The 20,000-nt window shown below is 55.0% G+C and overlaps 1 pseudogene; it reads right to left on the reverse strand.

Moving 5' to 3' along the window:
- The window catches only part of LOC140601871 (uncharacterized), a 1,580-nt pseudogene extending 705 nt beyond the window's left edge, over window positions 1-875 (reverse strand).
- Window positions 876-20,000: the final 19,125 nt, after the last annotated feature.

Raw genomic sequence — 20,000 nt, forward strand, 5'->3', positions numbered from 1 at the left:
CTTTGGCTGCGAGCCTCCTTGGATGGTGACGGGACAGGCGAGGACAGGCCCGGACACCCCGCAGGCCCGCCCGAGGGCCTGCTTGGAGCGCACGAACACGTAGGGCACGTTCTTCTCTTCACGCGGCAGGCAGGCAGGCAGGCGGGCGGCGGACGGTGCGGGATGATCTCCAGGGGCTCGGCGTCTGCAGCCAGCCATCAGGATGAACTCAGAGATGCCTCTCCACAGAGGGTTTTGGTGGCTTCGTGGGCTCCTTTCCGAAGCTGCTTGTAGTTACGGGACTGCTGAACACGCGTCCAGGAGTTTCTTGGGGAGGTGGGCATCTGCCAGGGGGTAGGCCTTCGGATTCACATCAGCCTCAGTCATCTCTGCGTATCCGCGGTCCCTGTGGGTTTCCTGTAAAAAGACGTGTCCTGGGAGCTACCTATCACCGTCACACTTCATACGGATAACCGGTTTTGTCCCCACGCGCCCCCGCCCCCGCCGCCGTTGGGGTGGGCGGTGGGATGTGCTGTGCTCCCGTCACAGTTTGTGGGCCTGGAATGGTGGTGATCGAGATAGACCCTTCCGCCACCTCATTACAAAGAAACAAGACACGTGTGGTGTCTTCTTAGACCCACAGGCACAGAAAAGAAAAGGAGAACTACTTATCCCCTTGTTCCACCGGGACCCACCCGGATGCCATGCCCATGCCGGAGGGTCCAGGCCCCGAGGGACGGGCGTACTCAACTTTGCTGTGAACTCAACGGATTAGTGGAGTTGTGCCTCTGAGGATTTGTCCACGGAAACTACTTCAAATGATCGATTTTGTCCGTCTCGTGTACTTTTCCTTGTGACGAGCAAGCAGGTTAAAAAAAAAGAAAAAGAAAAAAATGAAAAAAGGGGGGAATCCCTGCGTGGCGCAGCGGTTTGGCGCCTGCCCTTGGCCCAGGGCGCGATCCTGGAGACCCGGGATCGAGTCCCACGTCGGGCTCCCGGTGCATGGAGCCTGCTTCTCTCTCTGCCTATGTCTCTGCCTCTCTTTCTCTCTCTCTCTCTCTCTCTCTCTCTCTCTCTCTCTCTCTCTCCCCCCCCGACTATCATAAATAAATAAATAATAAATAAATAAATAAATAAATAAATAAATAAATAAAAGTCTATAGGTTAAACTTTTACAATAGCTTCCCAAATCTTTGGTGACCTGGAACTTTGAAGGTGTAACTAGCTTAATTGATAAATTGGGTTCAGTTCATCGGATACCTGGCGTCTGTCTTTCCAACAGAAAGGTAAAATACTAAAGTGTGAGTCAGTAAGACACCCAAGGTGGTTTTTTTGTTTTGTGGTGTTGTGTTTTCCTCCCCCACCCCTTGCCCTTTTCTTCCTTCCCCCCCCCCTCCCCCCACCTCAGTTTTTGTGTTTCTCTTTTGTCTGATTCAGGAAACCTGCAGATACCTGGGTGTGTCAGTAAACGTGTTTCAGGTTGGTTTGTTCGTTTCTCTTTTCCTTCCTCTTTTTTTTTTTTAATTTTAATTCACAATTCATCACACACACACACACACACACACACACACACACACACACGGGCAGAGGGAGAAGCGGGCACCCTGCAGGACCGCTGAGCCACCCAGGGATCCCCTGTTTCGTGCTTCCTTCACAATTGTATCATACAGGGCAGCCCGTGTGGCTCAGCGTTTTAGTGCCGCCTTCAGCCCAGGGCGTGATCCTGGAGTCCCGGGATCGAGTCCCACGTCAGGCTCCCTGCACTGGAGCCTGCTTCTCCCTCTGTGTCTTTGCCCCCCCCCCCCCTCTCTCTTAAATCTTAAAAAAAAAATTGTGTCCTACATGTTAGGTTTTTACAAAATGAACAGCGGAGAAATAAAAAACCAGCAGAGCCAGGCAGTAGGTAGGAGAGTGCTTTAATGGGGAGCGCTCCTGGGCGAGGTTCCATGACTCGGAGAGGTGGCCAGAGTCAGGGAAGTCGCGCGGGGTTGGGGACTGTGGGGGTTTTGAAGCCTTCTTGGTTCCGACTCTGGATCCGGGTGGGTCCCTAGCCAAATTAGACAAGGGAACACCGTGTCCTTAGGTGATTGGCTGGGAGTAGGGGGGGGATAGTATCAGACGATGGGGAGGGGGCGGGGGCGGTTCCTGGATGGAAAGTTTCGGTTTCCCATCTAGGCTTTGACTCACTGGAGATGATGTGGTGGTCAGGGATGCTTTGACGGGAAGATCAGCCATTTTGACCCAGTTTGAGATGTCCGCCATTTTGGGTGCCCCTGTCTCTCAGCCAGCCCAACAATACATACACAAACACACACACACACACACACACACACACACGTGTTTCTAAAAACTATCACATGTATTCATACATTTGACAATCTAAGGATTTCTGGTACGATAGACAATGTGCCCGTGGTTCCTACTGACTTTTCACCAGAGACTGAGGTTTCTAGGAGTTAACAGTCTGCCGCCTGGGTGGCTCAGCGGTTGAGGGGTTGAGCATCGGCCTTTGGGTCAGGGCCCAATTCTGGGGCGGCGGGGGGGGGAGGTATCCGAGTCCGGACCCCTTTCCACATCTGGCTCCTTGTGGGGAGCCTGCTTCTGCCTATGTCTCTGTCTCTGTCTCCCTCCCTCCCTCTCTTCCCCCTTCACAAAGTTCTCTCTCTCTCTCTCTCTCTCTCTCTCCTCTCTCAAAAAGTGTAAAATAAGTACAATTTTAAAAAATCTGCCACATGGAATCGAGACTACTGGTTAACGATAAGGAAAACAACCTCTGTGTGTGAGATAGTAGGAGACATGTAGAATAGATACAAGGCATGAAAATACGGGTGGTGGTGGTGGTGGTTAAAGAAAATGAATCGGGGATCCCTGGGTGGCGCAGTGGTTTGGCGCCTGCCTTTGGCCCAGGGCACGATCCTGGAGACCTGGGATCGAATCCCACATCAGGCTCCCGGTGCATGGAGCCTGCTTCTCCCTCTGCCTGTGTCTCTGCCTCTCTCTCTCTCTCTCTCTCTCTCTGTGACTATCATAAATAAATAAAATAAAATAAAATAAAATAAAATAAAATAAAATAAAATAAAAAAGAAAATGAATCTGTCCTGAAATGACTCTGGCTTTTTTTTTTTTTTTTTTTAAGATTTTATTTACTTATTCACGAGAGACACAGGGACAGGCAGAGACAAGGGAAGCAGGCTCTATGCGAGGACCCTGATATGGGACTCGGTCCCAGGAGTCTGGGATCACGCCCTGAGCTGAAGCCAGACGCTCAAACGCTGAGGCACAGGGGCGTCCCAAAGCCTGGCTATTTAGAGAAAGAACACTTAAGACTGACGGAATGGAAAAAGAAATTATAGAAGGGATTTATGAAGGAGATTTTTGAGATTTGTTTTTTGTTTTCTGTTTTTTATTTTTTTGGATTTTATTTATGTATTCATGGGAGAGAGACAGAGACAGAGAGAGAGACAGAGAGAAGGAGAGAGAGTAACAGAGACAGAGAGAGACAGAGAGAAAGACAGAGAAAGAGAGAGACAAAGAGAGACAGAGGCACAGAGACAGAGACACAGAGAGATAGAGAGAGACAGAGAAAGCAAGACAGAGACAAAGAGAGACAGAGATAGAGAAAGAGAGAGACACAGAGAAGGAGAGAGACAGGGAGAGAGAGAGAGACAAAGAGAGAGACAGAGAGATAAAGAGAGACAGAAGGGGAGAGAGACACAGAGAAAAGAGAGGCAGAGAGATAAACAGAGGCAGAGACAGAGACAGAGAGAAGGGGAGAGAGAGACAAAGAGAGAGAGACAGAGAAAAGAGAGGCAGAGAGACACAGAGAGACAGACACAGAGAGAGGCAGAGACAGAGAAAGAGAGAGAGACAGAGAGAAGGGGAGAGAGAGACAAAGAGACAGAGAAAAGGGGCAGAGAGATAAAGAGAGACAGAGACAGAGAGACAGACACAGAGACACAGTGAGGCAGAGACAGAGAAAGAGAGAGACAGACAGAGAGACACACACACAGAGAGAGAGAGAGAGAGGCAGAGACACAGGCAGGGGAAGAAGTAGGCTCCACGTGGGGAGCCCGATGTGGGTCTGGATCCCAGGACCCTTGGGATCAGGCCCTGAGCCAAAGGCAGACCTTCCACCGCTGAGCCACCCAAGGCGTCCCAGAAGCAGACTCTTTGAAAAGGGATTGCAGGCGTGGTCAGGACGGACTGAGATTGGGAGAAGTGGGTTTTACTACTACACTGGTGTACAACTGAGATTTGGCTCTTCTCTCTGCTAAAATGGCGAGATTCTCTTGCATTGGTAGTCTACTCTTGATAAGAGTGTGAACAGAGAAGAAAAGACAAAGACAAGGTGCTTTTTTGTTTGGTTGGTTGGCTTGGTTTGGTGTGGTTTGGTTGGGGGTTTTTTGTTTGTTTTTTGGGGTGTGTGTGTGTGTGTGTGTGTGTGTGTGTGTCTCTCCCTTTACCTGCCCAGAACAGCAAGGTTTTTAGATTCCCTTTTTTTTTTTTTTTTTTTTTTGGTTGTTCTTGTTTCACTTTTTTTGGTATTTACTTATTTATTTTATTTTTTGGGTTCGTTTGTATCCGGTCTTCCCCTACTACGTAAGAGTGAAAACTTCTCCACGGTAAAGGAGCTTCATTTTGGGGACAACTCTAAAAGCACCTGTAGAATCTCCTAGGGGCCACCTCGGCGAAAGAGACACTGAAGATTTCCGTTTTGTTATGATCCGTGATCCTTTGTAGGCATGTGCCTTGAAAACTTCTGAGATGTTTTTGGTTGGCTGGTTGGCTGCCTGTCTGTCTGTCTGTCTACTGGTCCCTTCATCCGTTCGTGGATTCTCAGCGGATCCCAGAATGCCAAACCCTAAATAGAGTCTCTTGACTACTATAGGTCGTTTACCTGCTATGGGAAGGCACATGAGAAGCACTGTCAGACAAAGAACCATAAGCCCTCTTAGATTACATTGTGTGGGTGAATGCTGCCGGTGTTCCGAACAGGAAATGAAATTCCTAAACTTGTAACGTGTCCTGGTAGAGTGCCGTCACTCCACATTCGAACTGTTTAAATGCTCTGCGTACGTGCATGTGTGTTGTGTGTGTGTGTGTATGTGTGTGTGACAGAAACTGGTCGGATTTTCCTCTCGACTGCATTATAATGAATTCTCATTGGGTCTTTAGGCACGTCCATCCGTGGGTGACCTCCCTGTCACGTGCAGGTGTTGTTAGGAAGGTCTTGCAACAATGCGGTCCACTTTTCAGAAGATTCGCGGAAAGGACTCTGGACGAATCCCGGTGTCTGGTCACCCTGAGATTGTCCAACTACATACAGTAGGAGTTGCCGGAACTAATGAAAAAGCTGCATGGAAACCGAACAGAAAGGAACAACGTGGAACTGAATGAGGTCCACGAAACCCTGAACAGAGTTCAGAAACTCTCAGTGAGTCATCTTCCTTTTTTTTGGCGATTGTTAAATCCTCTTCAGAAGGTCGGTGGGAATCCGTGCTCATTGCCACCAGACACCGTTGGAAGGATCCGCTGTATCACCAAGGCCTTCCTTGAGTAGAATGGCGTCTGTTTTTCTTTCTTTCGACCTCCCCCGGTCCCCACGCCGCCCTCCCCTCCTCCCTCCCCTCCCTTTCTCCCCCCCGCCCCCCACCCGGCCCCGGCCCCGGCCCCGGCCCCCGGGGTCCATTTGTCAAAGTGATCTCTATTGACCGAGCGGGCCAGGGGCCCCTGGAATCGCATCCTAAGACTCAGATAGGATCAGACAGCCTGGAGACACTCAGATCCACTTCTCGGGAGCCACCCGAGCCCCTCGGAAACCGTGAGCCTGATACCTTCCTTCCAGAGGTCGCCGCGGCCTCACTGGGCGAGTCAAGAGTGCCACCTCCTGGCGGACGAAACCGAGAGTCAGCTGCTTAACCCCAGCGAGCCTCCCAGGTTGCCCCTACGAGGTGCTTGGAAATGCTGAGGCTCAACGACACCGGAACCACAACAACCGGAAGAACAGAAAAGAAGAGCAAAAGAAATGCTGAAGTTCTTCCTTCTGGCCTTGCCTTTACAGGAGTGTGCCGTCTGCGACCACGCCTGTCTCCGCGGACAGGAAGAAAAGAGTCCAGATGGCTGAACCGGGGTTCTGCACTCTGCGGACCACAGGAACCCCCTCCAGCCTGACCCAGGAACTCCCTTACTCTGAGCCAGGGACAGGAGGTCTTGTTTTGTGTTTCGGTTGTGGTCCAAAAGACAGGCGTCACCTACGATGGAACCTTGTAACCCTTTCTAAGCCTAGAGTCGCTCAGCGGCATTACATACGTTCACACATCCTCCTCGCCAAGTTATCTTTCCATTCCATTTTTTTACTCTCTTTTTTGAAACTCTTTAAATTTTATTTATTTATTTGTTCGTTCGTGCATGCATTCATTCATTCATTCATTGTTTGTTTGTTTATTATTTTAAAGGATTTTTTTATTAGAGAGAGAGAGAGAGAGAGAGAGAGAGAGAGAGAGACAGAGACACAGAGGGAGAAGCAGGCTCCATGCAGGGAGCCCGATGTGGGACTGGATCCCGGGTCTCCAGGATCACACCCCAGGCTGCAGGTGGCGCCAAACCGCTGCGCCACCGGGGCTGCCCTCCATTTTTTTACTCTTAAGTTTAATTTCTTACACTGTATTGATCGGGCACCCGATCTCTCTCTCTCTCTCTCTCTCTCTCTCTCTCTCTCTCGAATAAATTAAATATTTAAAAAATAAATAAATAAATAAACTGTATTTATTCACGGGAGACACACAGAGAGAGGCCGGGACGCAGGCAGAGGGAGAAGCAGGCTCCACGCGGGGGGGGGGGGGGGGGGGGGGGGCCGGTGCGGTGCTGGATCCCCAAAAAGCCGTGATGACGCCCGCCCGGAGCCCAGTCGAAGGCAGACGCTCAAACTCGGGTATGCCACCCGAGCACACCTCGTCCGCACCTCTTCCTTCCCACCGCCACCCACCCTCTTGTGCGTTCGTCGGGTTCCCACACACAGGACCTCGTCCTCCAGGTGTATCCCTAGACACACCCTAGCACCCTAGGATCCCCAACGAGGGAATAGGTTCAGATGGGACCGATGCTCATGTGACCGTGCTCCTGTTTGAGGACTGTCCTCGGTTGCTGTAGCGGTGACGGCGAGACAAAGGGTCTCTCTCCACACACCGCACAGGCGGGTGGGGGGCATGCCCCGAGTGGGGCAGATGTCCCCATCCCAAGGAGGCGGAGGAGGAAAGCCACCCCAAGGCCCCTCTTTGGTGCCTGTCCTGTGTCAGGAAACGCTACTGACCTGGGTGGATCCGGACCAGGCTGTGTCCGTCCCAGCTGCCCTGGGATCCCACACTCCTCACACCTGGACCCACCGGTGTGGCGCCTGCCTTTCCGGCTCTGCCTGCCTGCCTAACTATCTCTGCATCCAACTTGCAACTTTCAGTCCGTGAGCTTAGGGGCTTCGACTCTCTGGGTCTTGCTAGAACCCAAACAGAGAAAGACGTTTGCCATACCATAGATACCACTTTCAATTAAGCATCTGTGAAATGATGATTATGGAGGAAGGAAATTCTCAGCCTTGAACGTTTCTGGGCCCTGCTCCATTGGCTTTCACACTGACCCAGGCCCAAACGGCTCCCAGAAAACTCAGCACTAGTTGGGCTCTATTTCCGTGCCACTGAGTGCACGTTGCCTGTCTGCCTCCCCTAAAAAGTCAAGCAACGGGGATGCCTGGGTAGCTCCGTGTTCAGCATCTGCCTTGAGGTCAGTCATCATCCTGGGGTCCTGGGGCCCCGACTCCCACTTGGGGCTCCCCGCGGGGAGCCTGCTTCTCTCTGCATCTGTCAATACCTGTCTCTGTGTGTCTCTCATGGATAAATAAAGAACATCTCTAAAACAGGAAAGAATGAATGATTAATTAAAAGGACTGACTGACTGGACTGATCGACTGACCGACCGACCGGCTGAATGAATGTATACATAAGCAAGCCAGGAAGGAAGGAAGCAAGCAAGCAAGCAAATAAATGAACAAATGAAATCGATGAAGGGCTGCGTGGCTGCTGGCTGGCACTGTGGGTGGAGTGTGGGACTCTATATTTCTCGGTTGTGAGGACGAGCCCTAACCTGGGTGTAAACATCGCATACACCTAAAATCTTTTGAAAATAAAACAATAAGAAAAGAAAAGAAAAGAAAAGAAAAGAAAAGAAAAGAAAAGAAAAGAAAAGAAAAGAAAAAGGTGGGCAGCCCGGGTGGCTCGGCGGTTGAGCGCGGCCTTCAGCCCGGGGCCTGATCCTGGAGGCCCGGCATCAGAGTCCCACGTCGGGCTCCCAGCATGGAGCCTGCTTCTCCCTCTGCCTGTGTGTCGGTCCGACTCTCCCACTCACTGTGTCTCAGGAGAAAATAAACAGAATCTTTACAAAAAGGGAAAAGAAGTTGTTTTGTTTTGTTTTGTTTTGTTTTGTTTCGATCGGATTGATCGATCGCTAAAAGGCAACCTGCCAAAACTGACGATGAGAAAACGGAAGAAAACCTTCCTGGTTCCCATAGAGTTCAAGCCCTACAGCCTTGCCCGTACCAAGATCAGAGAATAAACTGTCCACTCTCTACGGCGTCCCTCCTCCCGAGGACGCCCCAGCTCCTTATGGAGCATGCACACGCACGTGCACACGCACGCAGAAAAGCGGGGTGAACCGAACCAGACCCTAGAGAACCCTGCAGCGAAGGTTGAGCACAGGACACCCCCACCCCCCCCGCCAGCCACAGGAAACTCCGGCAGGCTACCACTGGACTGCTTAGGGGGCCTATACTTACTTGCAAGTGCTCGCTGACCTGGGACACGTGGAAGGGGAACCTGAGGCTCAGATGGCCCGAACCGGGTGAATGGGGTGCTTTGCTCATGCCTCAATGCTATGCTCTCCACGATTAGAGAAAGCTGGCAATGAGGCCAGCCCAGGGACCGGAACCTAACCTAGGAATCCCTCTGGTTCCATCAGTCATGTCCCGACTGTTGGTGAGTGAGGAACCAGTGCTCGGCTCGCTCGGGGAGACAGACGCTCTGGTCTTCTTCGGGTTGGGTTGTTGCTGCGGCTTTGGGTATCTTTGCAGGAAACCGGCCTCTTCTCTTTCGAAATGGAAACCAAAGGATGGACGGGGTCCGGACGCGGTCACGCTCGCTGGCCACTGGAGTTGTTGTCACCCAGCCAGCGGGGAGATCGGAACATCGGGTCTTTCGTGACCTCTCCACAGATAGATAGGAGTGAGACCAAGGCTATATACTTTGTTGGCGTCTCGTCTGTGTCTACGTGTCCCTGTGGGTTCTACGAGGGAGAGGTTTCCTCTACCTCCGGATGCTATATTGCTAACATCCCTTTGTAAAGGAACTGTAGCTTATGGGATCCCTGGGTGGCGCAGCGGTTTGGCGCCTGCCTTTGGCCCAGGGCGCGATCCTGGAGACCCGGGATCGAATCCCACGTCGGGCTCCCGGTGCATGGAGCCTGCTTCTCCTTCTGCCTATGTCTCTGCCTCTCTCTCTCTCTCTCTCTGTGTGACTATCATAAATAAATAAAAATTAAAAAAAAAAAAAAAAAAAGGAACTGTAGGTTAGGAGTTCAAAGGCTGGCGCGGGTAAACATCATCGGAACAGGACAGCTCGGAGCGATAAGGAGGAGTGCCAATATTTCACAAGTTCCCACGATCTGGGATGAAGTTCTGTTCGTTCGTTCCCGATCATGCGGGTCTGGGATCCTTTCCTGCATCCGTCTCCTTGCGGGGGGGGGGGGGGGGGGGGGGGGGACCTGCTTCTGCCCATGTCTCTGTCTCTGTCTCTGTCTCTCTCTCACACACAGGAATAAAGAAACCAAATAGTGTAAAAAAGGAAAGATGCTCGGTCTCCCACTCTCTCCCTCTCCCTCCTCCTCCTCCTCCCCCTTCCCCCCTTCACACAGTGCTCTCTCTCTGAAAGGAAGTTAATATATTACAATTTTGCAAAAGCCTGCCAATGGAATGGAGACTACTGGAGAACGAGAAGGAAAACAATTCCGTGTGTGACAAGTAGGAGATGTGTAGGAAACGTACAAGGCGTGAGAATACATGTTTTGGTGAGGGAAAAGAAAATAATTCTGTCCTGAAATGAGCCTGGCTATTTTTTTCTTTTTTAAGATTTTATTTACTTATTCAGAAGGAAGGGAGTGGAGGGAGGGAGGGAGGGAGGGAGGGAGTGAGGGAGGGACAGAGAGAGGCAGAGAGAGGGAAAAGAAGGCTCCATGCAAGGAGCCCGCTATGGGACCTGAGCCAAAGGCAGAGGCTTAACCACTGAAACACCCAGGCGTCCCGGAAGCAGATTTTTTTGAAAAGGAATTGTAGGCATGGTCAGGACAGACTGAGATTGGGAGAAGTGAGCTTTACTAGTACACTGGTATAGCATTAAGACTCGGCTCTTGTCTCTGTTAAAATGAAGAGATTTCCTTGCGTTGGTAGTCTCATCATGGCAAGGGATTGTGAACAGAGAAGAGAAAAATATATTATTATTATTTTCTCTCTTCGGACCAGCCAGGTTTTTATATTCCTTTTTATCCGCGAATTACCTCCGTGAGAGAGTGAAAACTTCTCAATATTAAAGGAGCTACATTTTGGAGACAACTCTATAAGCTCCTGTGGAATCTCCTAGGGCCACCCTGGCGAAACAGATACTGACATTGTTTTCAGTTTTGTAATGACCCGTGATCCTTTATAGGCCCGGGCCTTGAAAGCTTCTGAGATGTTGGTTGGTTGGTTGGTTGGTTGGTTGGTTGGATGGATGGATGGATGGTTTGTGTATCTGGCTGGTCGGCTGGCTGCCCGGCTGTTTGCTGGTTCCTTCATCCGGTCATGGATTTTCAGCGGATCCCAGAAAAGTCTAGCCCTAGGTTGAGTCTCTTGACTAACATAGGTCGTTTACCTGCTATGTGAAGGCACGTGAGAAGCAGCGTCAGACAAAGAATCATAAGCCCTCTTAGATTATATTGGTTGCGTGAATGCTGTGGGTGTTCCAAAAGCGACGTAAATTCGTTAAGTGGTAACGTGCCCCGGTACATTGTTAAAATGCCGTGTGTGACAAATCATAATCCGTTTTTCTTCTCGACTGCACTCTAGCCAACTCTCCTCGGGTCTTTAACCACGTCCACCGGTGACCGCCATGTCATGTACATGCCATGTTCTTTCTGTTTTTTTTTTTTTTTTTTTTTTAATTTCTTATTCATTTATGATAGTCACAGAGAGAGAGAGAGAGAGAGAGGCAGAGACACAGGCAGAGGGAGAAGCAGGCTCCATGCACCGGGAGCCTGACGTGGGATTCGATCCCGGGTCTCCAGGATCGCGCCCTGGGCCAAAGGCAGGCGCCAAACCGCTGCGCCACCCAGGGATCCCTACATGCCATGTTCTGATGCTCTTGCAAAAACAAACAAAACACACACACACACACACACACGCACATTTATTTATTTATTTATTTATTTATTTATTTTTTATTTATCCCAGATTCCAGAAGAACCACGCAAAGGACTTTTGACACATCTCAGTTTCTGGTCACCCTGAGATCATCGAACAACAGTATGAATTGCCAGAACTAGTGAAATAGCTGCATTTACCCAGAACAAAACCAGGGACTTCTGGGTGCCTCAGCGGTGGAGCCTCTGCCTTGGGCTTAAGGCGTGACCCCGGAGTCCCGGGTTCGAGCCCCGCATCGGGCTCCCTGCATGGGGCCTGCTTCTCTCTCTCTCTCTCTCTCTCTCTCTCTCTCTCATACATAAATAAAATCTTAAACAAACAGAACTAAAAGGAACAACATGGAACTGAAAAGAGCGAAAGACAATGATGACCGGTTTCTTTGTTTTTGTTTTTTAAAGACTTTATTTAGTTATTCACGAGAGACACAATGAGAGAGAGGCAGAGACACAGGCAGAGGGAGAAGCAGGCTCTGCAGGGAGAGACCGATGAGGGACTCCAGGATCACACCCTGAGCCAAAGACAGCTGCTCCCACCGCTGAACCACCCAGGCGTCCTGATGACCCTTTTTTAAGGACTCTTGTTCAAATCACTGCTGATCCCCTCATGTTTGCTCTTCCAGTTTGAAGGAAACTTTGTCTGTAGAGATATCTATACCTTAGAGAAATTGGAGGAACGAGTGAGTTTGTAAACAAATTAAAATCCTTATCCTTGGGCAGCCCTGGTGACTCAGCGGTTTAGCGCTGCCTTCAGCCCAGGCCGTGATCCTGGAGACCCTGCATGGAGCCTGCTTCTCCCTCTGCCTGTGTCTCTGCCTCTCTCTCTCTCTCTCTCTCTCTCTCTCTGTGTGTGCGTTTGTGTCTCTCATGAATAAATACATAAAATCTAAAGAAAAAAAAATCTTTAAAATCCTTATCTTTTCTCCCTACCTGTGACCCGTCAGTGTTCAGAAACTCTCAGTGAGTTATCTTTTTTCTTTTCTTTTCTTTTCTTTTCTTTTTTTCTTTTTCTCTCTTTCTCTCTCTTTTTCTAATGAGTTATCTTTCTTTTATGGCAATTGCCAATCATCTGCGTGAGGTCTGTTCCGTGGGAATATGTTCTCATTGTGACCGGCCACTGTTGGAAGAATCCCTTGTATCACCAAGACCTGCCTTCCTTGAGTGCAATGGCATCTGTTTTTCTTTTCTCTTCTCTTCCTCCGCCCCCCCCCCCCCCCCCCCGCCCCGGTTTATTTTTCAGAGTGATCTCTACTCCCAACGTAGGGCTCGCACTCACGGCCTGGAGGTCAAGAGTCGTGCTCTCTACTGACCGAGCGGGCCAGGGGCCCCTGGAATCGCATCCTAAGACTCGGATAGGATCAGACAGCCTGGAGACACTCAGATCCACTTCTCGGGAGCCACCCGAGCCCCTCGGAAACCGTGAGCCTGATACCTTCCTTCCAGAGGTCGCCGCGGCCTCACTGGGCGAGTCAAGAGTGCCACCTCCTGGCGGATGAAACCGAGAGTCAGCTGCTTAACCCCAGCGAGCCTCCCAGGTTGCCCCTACGAGGTGCTTGGAAATGCGGAGGTTCTTCCCTCTTGCCTTGCTTTTTTTTTTTTTTTCTTTTATTTATTTACTTATGATAGTCACACAGAGAGAGAGAGGCAGAGACACAGGCAGAGGGAGAAGCAGGCTCCATGCACCGGGAGCCTGATATGGGATTCGATCCCGGATCTCCAGGATCGCGCCCTGGGCCAAAGGCAGGCGCCAAACGGCTGCGCCACCCAGGGATCCCCTCTTGCCTTGCTTTTGCAGGGCTGACGACAGTGACCACGTCTGTCTACCTGGCGAGGCAGAAACAATTCCAGGTTGCTGAACCCTGGTTTTCCACACTGCGGACGACAGGATATCACCCCCTCCCCCTCTTTCAACCTGACCCAGGAATTCCCTTACTCTGAGCCAAGGACAGGGTGGGGGGGTGGGGGTGGGGTCTTGTTGTTGTTGTTGTTGTTTGTTTTTGTTTGTTTTGCTTTTCTTCCCCCCAGTTGTGGTAAAAAGAAAAATAGACGTCACCTAAAATGGAATGTTGTAGTCGTTTCTTTCTTTCTTTTTTTTAATATTTTATTTATTTATTCACGAGAGACACAGAGACAGAGACACAGGCAGAGGGAGAAGCAGACTCTATGCAGGGAGCCTGACGTGGGACTCGATCCTGGGTCTCCAGGATCAGGCCCTGGGCTGAAGGCAGACGCTAAACCGCTGAGCCACCCGGGGATCCCTGGACGCTCCACCGCTGAGCCACCCAGGCGCTCCATACATACTTAAGTTATTGAGAGTTTGTTCCTTCATTTTTCATCATCTCTAGACCCAACGTGGGGCTCAAACTCACAACCCTGACTGCAATCAAAAGTTGAGTGCTCTTCTGACGGAGCGGGCCTGCCGGGGCCTGGGGCCCGGGGCCGGGCCGGGGGGGCCCCCCCCCCCCCCGGGAGCTTCTGCCCTTTCATGTTTTCAAGCTCAGAGTCACGTTTTGTCCGGGGAGGGCCCCACCCCCCAACCCCTCCGTGCGGAGGTGCCATCTGTCGGGCTGGTTCATGTTTGTCCATCTTCCTTACTCCTTTTAGTAGACAGAAGGTGGCTTGTGACACAGCCGGGGACTACTTCGAATGAGACTGAGGATTTCCCTTGGGAAGTGGGTGCGAGAGGGAGGACAGGTCGATGGGGAACCAGGAGACTGTTGGCCCGTCGCTTTAGAGGAAAGAGTGTCCTTGTTGGGCCCTCACCCAGGGTGGATGAGTCAGAACTGTCCCTGGCCAGGCCTCCCTTAGTCCTTCGCCCATATCACTCCATGCCTGTGTTTGGCCTCTGGACCCTAAGACACCACGGTGGTCATGTGTTTAACTCCCCATCAGATTCACCAGTCCCCGCCATGCCACGCCCTCCCAGACGCACCCCCACCCCTGGAAGGCATTAAGAGTGAGATGGCATCCTCCACATCCAGGATTGATTCCCAAAGGGTTTATTGGGGTTTCCTGGGTCAGGAAACCAGGAGGGGTCGCTTTTGGACCCCAAACAATGTGAGTTCTTCAGACATCCTCTTTGCCCTTCTCTTTCCCCCTCCCCTCCCCTCCTCTCCTCTCCTCTTCTCTTCTCTTTTCTTCTCTCCCCTCCCCCACAGCTTGGGAGCCGCAGCCTGAGGGTTTGGGGGAGGTGCAGAAAGCCATTCAATGGAGAGAAGTCCCAGGCTCGGACTTTAACAGACAGCCATGTGCATTTGAATGAAATGATTGAATGAGGGCCATTGGAATGGATGGCCCTGAACCTCCCTTCTGCCACCCGCCACCCTCCATCCCCACCCCCAACCAACCCTGAGTCCTCTGGTGGATTTGGAAATGGAAGGCCGGGGTGTGTGTGTGTGTGTGTGTGTGTGTGTGTGTGTTTACACGGACGCACCCGCGGAGGGTGGTGGGGCATGCTCACGTTGGCTCCTGCAAACTCCATTCATTCTGGGAATGTTCTGTTGTTTCTGCTGAGTTGCCAGTTGCTGCGATGAGCCAAGCTATACTCCTCCCGTTGCCGAGTTCTTAAAAAGGCCGAGTCTCCGGTTTTCTCGGTGAATGGACTGACCCACACCTTCCCATCCCGCCGGACCCCTTCTGCAAATACTTGCACTCAAAGGGTTCTTTCACCTCGTCCAGAAAACAAACAACAGCCACCCACACCCACCCCATTGCCACAGATACGCAACCCACACAACAAAACTCCAGCTGGCCTCCTTCTGCCTCCATGTACTTTATTTTATTTTTATTTTTTTAAATATTTTTATTTATTTATGATAGTCATAGAGAGAGAGAGAGAGAGAGACAGAGAGAGAGAGAGAGAGAGACAGAGAGAGAGAGAGAGGCAGAGACAGAGGCAGAGGGAGAAGCAGGCTCCATGCACAGGGAGGGAGCCCGACGTGGGATTCGATCCCGGGTCTCCAGGATCGCGCCCCGGGCCAAAGGCAGGCGCCAAACCGACCGCTGCGCCACCCAGGGCTCCCCTCCACGTACTTTAGAGAGTCACTGTCTTAGACGTGCCTTAGGCTCAAGGACTCGATGCGGTCTCCCTTTCTGTGGCACGGTCGGTCCCATCCATCCCCCGTTAGGCCCAAAGTAGAATTGCATGACCACACTGCTCACGGGAGCTGGAGAAGATATGCTAAGGTGACCGACCGGACCGACCGACCGACCGACCGGATGGGAGCACTGTCCATTCGAAAGGAAGGACCTACAGGCCGAGGCGTCTATAAACACGCTCCCTGGAAGTCTTTGGCTTTCGCGTGCCTCTGATGAAATCATTGCTCCGGAAACTCCAGCATCTATAGCCGGTCTTGTCCATGGTCTTCTGACCATGACTCGTCCTCCGTTCGCCTGACGTTCTGCCCAATTGTCCGTCCACGGAGAAATTAGACCCCGTCCCGTGAGAGCCGAATCCGACCCCTCCGCTCACCCCCACGACAGAGAAGAGCTCACCCCCACGACAGAGAAGACTATGCCCAGGTCTGTGCCCGCCCATCTTCCCTTTCTCCTCCGCCAGGGCAGAAGAAAATGTGGCCCGCCCTCCCTTCTCCTGTCAAAAGTCCAATCTGACATAGGACTTGGATACGAAGGAAACCAGAGTACTGTTTTGAACCATAGACACGTTGATTGATTGAAGATTTTATGTAGGTAGTCCTGAGACGCACGCGCGCGCGCACGCACGCACGCACACGGACGGACGCACGCACGCACGCACACGGACGCACGCACGCACACGGACGGACGCACGCACGCACGCACGCACGCGGACGGACGCACGCACGGATGCACACAGAGGCAGAGACACAGGCAGAAGGAGAAGGAGACTCCATCCATGCAGGGATCACGCCCTGGGCCAAAGGCAGGCGCTCAACCGCTGAGCCACCCCGGCCTCCCTACCTGGAGACACTTTGATAGAGTAGCAGCAGCAGCAAAGAAACACACGCACACCGCCGCTCCCCCCACCCCCCCAGGTGAAAGAAGGTCCCGCTGACTCCCCTCCTTTTCCTCTGAGAAGAGAAGCACACCCTTTCTCCTGCCCCTGGAAGGTGCCTTGGAGGAGAGCGCCAGGAGGGGAGTGAATGACATTCTTCTCTTCAAGGACAGGAAGTTGAGCGTGAGCAGGAGAATTCTGGAGAAACAGATTGTGTTATAAGAAAGAAAGAAAGAAAGAAAGAAAGAAAGAAAGAAAGAAAGAAAGAAAGAAAAAGAAAATCCTTATGTTCTTTGAGCCTCCCCTCCCCCCCAGAATTGAGTTCCTCTTCCACGACCTCTTCTCATTCAACCCAATAGACAAGTATTTGGGGGGGGGGGGGTCAGGTCCCAGACGCTGAGAGGGTGGAGGTGAAGGTGGTGCGGGGGGGGGGGGGCACACCGTCCTCTCCAGCGCCTTTGGTTCAGACCTCCTTCGTGACCTCCCTCCCTCCCTCCCTCCCTCCCTCCTTCGTCTTATAAATATATAAATAAAATCCTAAAGAAAAAGAAAAAAAAAAAAAAAAAAGGAAGGACACGAGAAAAAACGGTGCATCCGTTGCCGTCCTAAGAGTCCTCGCCTGGTTTCGGCTCTACGTTCCCTCCCTGACCTCGGAAACGTGCCTGAGTCGTCCCGGGAGCCCCGCGCGGCGAGCGCGACCCCCTTTCCGGGCGGCAGCGGGCCCGGACGGACGGACGGACGGACGGACGGGTTTTCCAAGGCTCCCCCGCCCCGGGAGGACGGGGGTTCGCGCGGTGCGCGGCCGTGTGCTCCCGGGGCCCTCCGCCGTCCCCGGGCCGAGAGGCGAGATCCGAGGCGCCCTGACGGCCTCGCCGCCCGGATCTGTCCCGCTGTCGTTCGCGCCGGTTGTCGGGTGCCACCTGGCGGCCGCTTTTATAGAGCGTGTCCCCTCCGGAGGCTCGGCGGCGACAGGCAAGGAACAGCTTTGGTGTCGGTTTCCCGGGGCCGAGTTCCAGGAGGAGGGCGGCTCCGGCGCGAGCGTCCGGCTGTCGCCGGGGCCTCGGCGCGCGATGCGCTCGCCGGAGATTGGACCTCCGGAGCTGCGAGGGAGTGTCGCCGTCGCCGCTGTCGCCGCTGTCGCCTCCGCCTCGCTCCCGGAGGAGGCCGTGCGGGCCGCCTGGGTGGGTCGACCAGCACCCGCCGGTGGCTCCTCCTCCGCCCGCGCGGACCGACCTGGGCCGCCTCGGGGGCGGGGGACAGGGTGTGTCCCGCCGTCCGTCCTGTGGCTCCGGGCGATCTTCGGGCCTGCCTTCCGTGTCACTCGGTTGTCTCCCGTGGTCACGCCCTGGCGACGGGGACCGGTCTGAGCCTGGAGGGGAAGCCCGTGGGTGGCGCGACAGACCCGGCTGCGGGCACGTGTGGGGGTCCCGGGCGTCGGACGCGATTTTCTCCCCTTTTTCCGAGGCCCGCTGCGGAGGTGGGTCCCGGGCGGTCGGACCGGGTGCCACGCGGGGGTGGGCGGGCCGTCCGTTCGGGCGTCCGGCCCCGGTGGCGATTCCCGGTGAGGCTGCCTCTGCCGCGCGTGGCCCTCCACCTCCCCTGGCCCGAGCCGGGGTTGGGGACGGCGGTAGGCACGGGGCGGTCCTGAGGGCCGCGGGGGACGGCCTCCGCACGGTGCCTGCCTCCGGAGAACTTTGATGATTTTTCAAAGTCTCCTCTCGGAGATCACTGGCTTGGCGGCGTGGCGGCGTGGCGGCGTGGCGGCGTGGCGTCTCCACCGACCGCGTATCGCCCCTCCTCCCCTCCCCCCCCCCCCCCCGTTCCCTGGGTCGACCAGATAGCCCTGGGGGCTCCGTGGGGTGGGGGTGGGGGGGCGCCGTGGGGCAGGTTTTGGGGACAGTTGGCCGTGTCACGGTCCCGGGAGGTCGCGGTGACCTGTGGCTGGTCCCCGCCGGCAGGCGCGGTTATTTTCTTGCCCGAGATGAACATTTTTTGTTGCCAGGTAGGTGCTGACACGTTGTGTTTCGGCGACAGGCAGACAGACGACAGGCAGACGTAAAAGACAGCCGGTCCGTCCGTCGCTCGCCTTAGAGATGTGGGCCTCTGGGCGCGGGTGGGGTTCCGGGCTTGACCGCGCGGCCGAGCCGGTCCCTGTCCTCGCTCGCTGGAGCCTGAGCCGTCCGCCTGGGCCTGCGCGCCGGCTCTCGTGCTGGACTCCAGGTGGCCCGGGTCGCGGTGTCGCCCTCCGGTCTCCGGCACCCGAGGGAGGGCGGTGTGGGCAGGTGGCGGTGGGTCTTTTACCCCCGTGCGCTCCATGCCGTGGGCACCCGGCCGTTGGCCGTGACAACCCCTGTCTCGCAAGGCTCCGTGCCGCGTGTCAGGCGTCCCCCGCTGTGTCTGGGGTTGTCCGGTCGCTCCTGCCCCCCCCCCCCCCGGGGGTCGAGGGGCTTGCCGGTGAGGCGGAAGCAGGTCCCCCCGGTCGCCGTCCTCGCTGGGCTTTTGCTCCTCGGGAAGCCCCCTCGGGGCCGCAGCTTGCTGCCGATCGATCGATGTGGTGATCTCGTGCTCTCCTGGGCCGGGCCTAAGCCGCGTCAGACGAGGGACGGGCGTCCACGGCGGATGCGACCGCTCTTCTCGTTCTGCCCGCGGGCCCCTCCCTCCCCGGCTCCTCCGCGCCCGGCCGTCGTGGCGGGTGCGCGGGGGGCGCGCGCCGGGGTTGGGGGTGGTGCGGACTCCGGCCCGACCCCGGCCTCCCGCCTTCTTGCCTCGCGGCGCTGGCGGGACCGGGGTCCTCGGACGCGGCGGACACTCTCGCCGGCCTTTCCCGAAGGCCCTGGGTCCGTGGCGAGCGGCCCTCCCCTCCTCCGCGGGGAGGGCCGGCCCGACGCCGCGCTGCTCACCGCCCGGCCTGGGCGCGCTTGAGCGCGTTGCGCCCGGCCCTCCGTGGTGCCCCTGGAGCGCTCCAGGTCGCCTCAGGTGCCTGAGGCCGAGCGGTGGCGTCGTTTCCTTCCCCGGCGACTCCCCTCGGGCTGCCGCCGCCGTCGTCGGCGTGTCCGAGGAGCGGGTGGTGGAAGAAGTCGGCAAGGGAGGCGCACCCGTGCCCCTGGCGGGGGCGCGGGCGCCTCGTCTTCCTTTCCCCTCTCCTCTCCTCCCCCCCTCGCCGCGCCGGCGGGGGGTGGGTGGCGTGGGGCGGTGTGACTCGGAGGACTTGGCGGGGCTCGTGAGCGCCCGCGGCGGGCCGGGCCAGCGCCGCGGCGCTTGGCCAGCCCGAGGGGCTGCCCCTCTCTCCCGGCACGGGTCGTGTCCCCGTCTCCGTCCCTCTCTCTCGCCCGCCTCGCGGGAGGCGGGGAGCTCTCTCCTCTGGGCGGTGACGTGACCACGCCGTGCGCGGGCGAGGCGGGGGTGGCGTCCTCGAGGGGGCACCGGCCGCGAGCGCTCGGGGTTGCCCTGTGCCTGTCCCTTGCCGGAGATCCGCCCCCCGCCCCGCGAGCCCTGTCGGCCCCGGAGCGCCGCCTGGTGGGGCCCGTTTGGGAGGACGAACGGGTGGGGGCGATGCGCC

Source organism: Canis lupus, chromosome 12, assembly GCF_048164855.1.
Source record: "Canis lupus baileyi chromosome 12, mCanLup2.hap1, whole genome shotgun sequence".
Taxonomy (NCBI): domain Eukaryota; kingdom Metazoa; phylum Chordata; class Mammalia; order Carnivora; family Canidae; genus Canis; species Canis lupus.